This window comes from Gadus macrocephalus, chromosome 11 (genome assembly GCF_031168955.1).
Source record: "Gadus macrocephalus chromosome 11, ASM3116895v1".
In the NCBI taxonomy this organism is placed as follows: domain Eukaryota; kingdom Metazoa; phylum Chordata; class Actinopteri; order Gadiformes; family Gadidae; genus Gadus; species Gadus macrocephalus.
In genome coordinates, this window is record NC_082392.1 from 12,968,885 (window position 1) to 12,976,384 (window position 7,500).

The following is a 7,500-nucleotide window of genomic DNA, read 5'->3' on the forward strand; positions in this document are numbered from 1 at the left end:
CAGTGGTTAACACATGACTAAATAGATACACACAGGCACACACACATACACACACAAATGATATCCATACATGCACACACACACACACACACACACACACACACACACACACACACACACACACACACACACACACACATACAGTGTCAGCATGCATGGGGGTAATCCAGTAATCATGTAGCAGGATTGTAAACATGAGGCTTAAATGCGAATGGATCAATAATTATTGATGGAGACACAGTGGGGGGCATTATTGTGCTGTCAGGTGGGACCCCTGACTGTGTGTGTGTGTGTGTGTATATGTGTGTGTGGTAGAGTCTGTGTGTTTGTGTGTGTGTGTGTGTGTGTGTGTGTGTGTGTGTGTGTGTGTGTGTGTGTGTGTGTGTGTGTGTGTGTGTGTGTGTGTGTGTGTGTGTGTGTGTGTGTGTGTGTATGCACAGGTTTGTGGGAATCCTTAGTGCCTAACAAAGGGTTTTACTTTAATTCCAGTTTGTTTTTCTGCATTTTTGCGTGTGTGTGAACGCATGTGTGCCAACGTGCCAGCAAACACGTTGATAGCGTTTGTGTGTGTGTGTCTGTATGCGTGCGTTCATGCGTGTGTGATTTTATTGTGCTGTGCATGCATGTATATGGGTGCGTGTGTCTCTCGATGGTGAAACTAAGTGCAGCTAATACCACGGCATTACTACACCCGGGCCGACAATAGGCCTTTTCTTGCAGCCTGCTGGCGGTAATCCAGGTTATCCTCTGTTGTTTTAGTAGCCTGCTTATTCTACCTTCCTTCCAGACTTCAGCCAACCCTTTCCACACACACACACACACACACACACACACACACACACACACACACACACACACACACACACACACACACATGCTCTGTTTGCTTTCGTTGTGTATGTTTGTGTGCGTGAGCGTGTTTGTGTGGTTTTGCCACGCTGGTTGTGGCTTGGGTTCAATTTAAGAGTATTTGTTATTGTTTCCTATCACTGTCAGTTTATATTTACATTGCTGGATTTGTGGAGAAACGTAATCCTATTAATGATCCATGACTAGGATTTGTTTGAATGGTTATTATGTTCAATCTTGGTTACGATAGGGATGATCAGAATCTGTGTTTCTTAGTTTTCTAAGCACTTTTCATCTCAGGCAGGAATAATATTTTCCTTTCCGTTACAGTCCTGGATGTTGGTTTTGGTCAGGCAGGTCGTGTTCGAAATAGCCCAGAGAACTTGAGAGGAGAGGGAAGGAGGTAGGGAGTAACTGGTAGTGTAGGTTACTATGAGATAAAGTCAGCACAGCTAATCGAGGCTCTTTGCACATGCGGTGACTCAGGCCTTCGCCGCCTGGATGTTAGCGGTTGGCTGTTAGCACTCCCCCCTCCCCCCAAAACACACATACACATGCATAGATACATAAATACATGCATGACCAAGCCATCCCCTGCATTGTATTATTATTTGTGCAACTCTTCAACTTCCCCTTCTTGTTCGGTATTTATCTATTCCTTGGTCTTTCTCTCTCTCTCTGTCTCTCTCTTTGCCTCTTCCTTATTCTCCCCCCTCCCCTCACTCTCTCGCTCTCTCTCTCCTTGCCAATGTGAAAATCTGTGGAGCTGATGTGCGGAGTTCTTAAACTGAGGTCAGACTGGTTGAAGGACACGGAGGTGAACCTCAGGAGTTAACATACACACCACTTTCTCTCACCCTCTCCCTCTCCCTCTGTTTCTCACTCCACCTCTCTCTTTCTTCCTTTTCTCTTTCCCTCTCATTATCCCCACCTCTCTCTCTCTCTCTCTCTCCTCTCTCTCTCTCTCTCTCTCTCTCTCTCTCTCTCTCTCTCTCTCTCTCTCTCTCTCTCTCTCTCTCTCTCTCTCTCTCTCTCTCTCTCTCTCTCTCTCTCACTCTCTCTCTCTCTCACTCTCCTTGGCCATATTTAGAGATGACTCTTCACACGTCTCTCCTCCGGGCTCGCCCCCTCCGCCCGCCCCAGACCCCAGGGTCTATCGGGGTCGATGCGACGCAGGGAGCCGTGACACAATTACAGCCCTCCTCCTTTAAAGACGTGTCCTCCCAGGTCAACCCAGACAGGTTTGACGGCATTTATGGACCTGTTAGCTTTTAGCACCACGCGTCTGCTTCTGCTAAAAACCACCGTGTGTGTGTGTGTGTTTGTGTTTGTGTGACGGAGGAGGGGGGTGGGGGTGTTGGAGGTTGTCAGTGAGATGCTGCAAAAAGGGTTAGGGTGTAGTGGCAAATGTGTTTAAAGTCCCCCAACCCTGAATGTCTATCACACTCCCCGCCCTCCTCCCCCTCCCCCTCCTCTTCCTCACGCCCAACGCCCCCCTGACACTCGGGACAAGGGGGGGGGCCTAAGTTACTCCCCTCTCATCTTCCTGTAACCTCCGAGCTGCTCAATTATTCAGAGGGGATGGCGGAGTCAAACACCCCCATTTAAAGACCTGACACTTGTTTGAACAGAAGAATATTCAATAGTCATGTCAGGACAGAGAGAGGACAGAAGGAAAGTTGTGGTTGCATCACAGTATACATGGGGGATGTTCGCAATGGTCTGATTACACACTGTTGCTTATATTACAATAATACATTTTTATAATCCAACACATAACATTACATTCGTGCCGTAGTGTAGACGCGAGATTAGAAGAAGCTCGACCAATACATGCAAGGCCTTCTGGGTAAGGAACAGACTCATCCTGTTGATGTGGAGAATAAATCTGCAGGAGCGGGTTGTCGCGGCGATGTTGGCAGCGAGGGACAGCTGGTCAGCTAGGGTCACACTCAGGTTCCTTACCGTCTGAGCTGCACGCACCAAAGAATTCTCAATATTTATGGAGGTGTTGGATGGGAGACTCTGTTCCTGGAAGGAAGTGCAGCTCGGTCTCCAGTTTGAGCTTCAGGTGGTGAGTCAACATCCACTGAGAGATGTCAGCCAGACAAACAGAGATTTGCTGTACCACATGGGTTTCTCAATGTGAACAATATAGTATTAGCTGTATGTCTACATAGCAGCAGTCTTTGAGGAGAATGGACCCAGAACAGAACCCTGAGGGACCCCTCTGGTAGGATTACAGGGTTATGGGCTGGTGGAGGGGGTGGTAAGGATGGAGGAGGTGGAGGAGGAGGGGAAGAGGGAGGAGGAGGCGTGTGGGTGGGATTGGTGGGCAATGGGTAGCAGGGGTTGACCTTAACCTGGCCATGGCCCGAGGACAGAAGCAGCGGTATGCCCCGGGGATCAGCATCAAAAGGAAGGGCCCGGTGTGAAGCTGGTCTAATTAGTCATATGAACGCACTCACTCACCCGTTGCATGCCAGCACTTTGCTAGAGGGTGGGGGGAGGTGTGTGTGTGTGTGTGTGTGTGTGTGTGTGTGTGTGTGTGTGTGTGTGTGTGTGTGTGTGTGTGTGTGTGTGTGTGTGTGTGTGTGTGTGTGTGTGTGTGTGTGTGTGTGTGTGTGTGACGTGTGTGTTGTGTGTGTGTGTGTGTGTGTGTGTGTGTGTGTGTGTATGTGTGTGTGTGTGTATGTGTGTGTGTGTGTGTGTGTGTGTGTGTGTGTGTGTGTGTGTGTGTGTGTGTGTGTGTGTGTGTGTGTGTTGTGTGTGTGTGTGTGTGTGTGTGGATGTGTCTGCAGAGAGTGAAAAGGAGAGGGTGAAAGAGTGTGAGAGAGAGAGGGAAAGAGAAAGCGGGGAGCGAGAGAGAGAGAGAGAGAGAGGAGGGGGAGAGAGAGAGAGAGAGAGAGAGAGAGAGCGAGAGAGAGAGAGAGAGAAGAGAGGAGAGAGAGAGAGAGAGAGAGAGAGAGAGAGAGAGAGGGAGAGAGAGAGAGAGAGAGAGAGAGAGAGAGAGAGAGAGAGAGAGAGAGAGAGAGAGAGAGAGAGAAGAGAGAGCGAGAGTGAAGAGGGAGAGAGGATTACTGTTTAAGACTGTAGTGGTCAGCTGTAGCACCCTGATGACTCTAGCTTGTGCAATGACTAATCCTTGATTGTGCATTTCCTCGGCTGCTTCCTGCTGCCTTGTTATATCTGAGCAGATCTAATATGAGCTTTAATCATTCTGCACCTCTTACTCCAGCTCTGTCTAAACAGGTTGGTCTCTATCTCAAATGTCTTCGTCTGTGGGCGTATGGGCGAGTTGGGAGCGTTGAAGAAAGAGGACATACATATTTTCATTCTAAATGGCAGTTTTAAGTCTTTGTTTTAACATCTAGTGCCAAGTTGCATCTGAGCAACCACCCCCCCCCCCCCTCCAGCTAACTTGCCAACTCCAGAAGACTGCATCTTCAATATAAGCCATCTAATTATCCCTTGCTGGCAGGTACCTTTGCTCCAACCAATCAGATCATACATCCTGTCTAGTTGCATGCCCACATATCACCTTTTACATAGGATCCCCCCATCAGATGTTTGCGTTAATTCGGGTTTCCTCCAACAACGAGGAAAGCCTCAGCGTCAAAGGTGTTTCAAAAGACGCAAAACTTTGCCTTTGCTACTTTAAAGCCTATGACAACCCGTCCAAACCTATCAAAAACATCTGAATGATGTAAAGTGAAACACCAATGGTGCTTAAACAAACCTTTTAGCACAAATAAATACGAATGTATTCCAAATGCTGAAAATACCTTCTTTTCATTTCAGTGCTATGATCAGGACTGTGTTGGAGAGTCGATGACATGCTTGAAAGACATCTAGCCACGGCTCTTTCAAATAATGTAACAACAAACCAAAGCTACGAACGCAAAGTATAACATGAACGGACCATCTGAGAAGTACACAAAGTCTGTATCTGCATTGTAATAATAACCAAGAAGTAATTGATAAAAAACGACATGCCATATATCACTACAATTTTATTTGTCATTGATAGTTGCGATTTAGATTGTGAGGCATCTGGATTCATGAGATCACGATTATGTGTCCATCTTGTCAGAGTTCAAGTTAAGCGCTTATGACCCCACCCCAGGGGTATGGACCAATCAATGTCCAATGAGGAAGGTGATCTACGTGATGCATAATAGGCGATGATAGACTGATGCCTCATCAAACCACATGCCAAGTATTTTTGTTAAATTCCGGCCTCTATTCGAACCGTGTCCAAGGTAATCTTCCCCGATGGTTTTGTGTAAACAACCATCACAATAGGTTTGGTGGCCCTGTCCCAATAAGTCCCTAGAACACATCAGTCCAGCGTCATGATGAGTATTTCACACATGCTTCTACTGCACATCAGCCAGCGGCTCTGTAACGTGTTCTGCTGCGGACAATGTTATGCTCGTCTTCACAGAAATGCCAGAACGTTCTAGTTGTATTCTTTGTGAACCTATGGTTTGGTTTCACTTATTCCATTTGTCAAATGTTTGTGCTGCATGTATTAAAAATGGATTGTATATGAATATATACGATTCTTTATGTGTAGTAGCTACAAAGTTTTGTTGGTTCACCTCAACAAGTTTGCTGACCTCAACAAGCCCACGGAAATCTATGAACAGATTGGTTTGAGAGTTGGCTGACGTCGGCAAATGCCTTTTTAATCGAGCCCAAATTTAACCTTGCATTAGAAACAGACACACACAAAAAAAAAACGTGTTTGGAATAAGATTGATTCTTATGGCTTGTTATAATGCTTATTATATATATATATATATATATATATATACAACCCTGAATATACAACCCATACTTACACAGAATTGCCTTATCGGAGGCTTTGATCGTTTTCAAATTAATGGAATAATAATATTCAAGAACCCATTGTCCAAATGCAGAAATGTGAGAAATGTGATAGAATTTAATTATCCAGCAACTATACAAATGCTCTTTGTAAATGTGACTCTGGGATTATATTCTAATCTTGCATACATCCATTATTTCCATTTATATGTTTCATTTCAGTATTACTATTAAAAACATTCAAATATTTTGTTGTGATATCTCTCGGTTCTTTGTGTATCTCTCTTTATTTCTCATTTGCTTGACGATGTAGAATGTTACCATCATTCCATCAGAAACAATAACCCAGATCCACAACGACTTTGAAGGAGAAAATCACAATTATGAGTTGACGCTCATCAATCATAATCATTTTCTATAGGAGCACCTAGAGAGTCTGAAAGAGCATAATAACAATATATCTGTTAAGATATATCCCCTGTTAAAGGAGCACTTCATGATCTTTCAACCTGCACCCTATTTTTGGATCATCAAAGGTCTGAGGGACTGATGTGGATGACAGTTTTCAAATTGGGCCAGTACTGAGTGAGAACGCTGCAGCAGCAATCCGCTAAAATGAGCTGCACTGTAATCCTTTTGGTAAAAGCCCTGTTAATGGACATGCTCTAAAAGTGCTTGTTTTTGCCACTGACAAACTCTGATCATATTTTTATGTTATGTGAATTATCCTGACAGATTAGTACATTGTTTTTCTTAACCTTTGGCTTGGTACAGTCTTTTTAATGTGTCGAATCAAGTCTCACTCAAGGAGAAGTATCGCTCTGAAATCTCACTGCTGTTTTTCCTGGATATTTCCCTATTGTCGTTACAATCTCAACTCTCCTCCACCCAATTCTTTCAGATAACACTTTGTTTCACTTTCTGTAGTCCTACTCAACAAACTCCCCCCACCAGCTCTACCTGGCATTTCCCCCTGTTGACGACCTGAAACTCAACTCTCACGAGACTTCTCCTTCAGCGAGACTTGGTTTGACACAATAACAAATAAATCAAACCAAGCGACAGGTAGAGAAAAAAGTTGAATTGCTCTACATGGATCCTTTCATTGATGTTAGAATATAATCTGAACCTGTCAGTGAAAAATAAGCACTTTTAGAGTACGTAAATTGCCGGAGCGTTATAGCCCAACAGGATCACAGGATGGTGGCTTACGGCTGCAGAGTTCTCGCTCAGTACTGCACCGTTAACAAAGAAAGGGGTACACACTCCAAAGCAGAATATGGTTACGTCTATTGAGTGACAACTCTGATAATAGGGATTGACATTGTCTCAAAAACATACACTTTTCAGGTGGATTAAATGTATTCCTGTAGTCAAATATTCACCCATGCTGTTGGCCTTTAAGCTGGTCAAAAATAAATCAAACGTTCAGCAAGGTGAGCAGTTTGGATCACGACAACCATTTCATTAATGTTGCTCAAACCTCCCTGCGGAAAATTCAATCAGTCGGCGATTATTTTTCCTTAAATTCCTCTCTGCCGGGAATTGGCTGTCGTTTGTTGCTGACCTTTCACGCCATGACCATTTATCCAACTGAAATAATTGTTAAGATGGTTTCATCGTCATATCCTTGAGTGGTTTGGCTTTTGGGGGGCTATCGGTATGAGTATAAGCCATCACCTGTCCTATCCTGTTATCTCTCCCTCTCTTCTTTCTCTCTCTCTCTCTCTCTCTCTCTCTCTCTCTCTCTCTCTCTCTCTCTCTCTCTCTCTCTCTCTCTCTCTCTCTCTCTCTCTCTCTATCTCTCTCTCCTCTCTA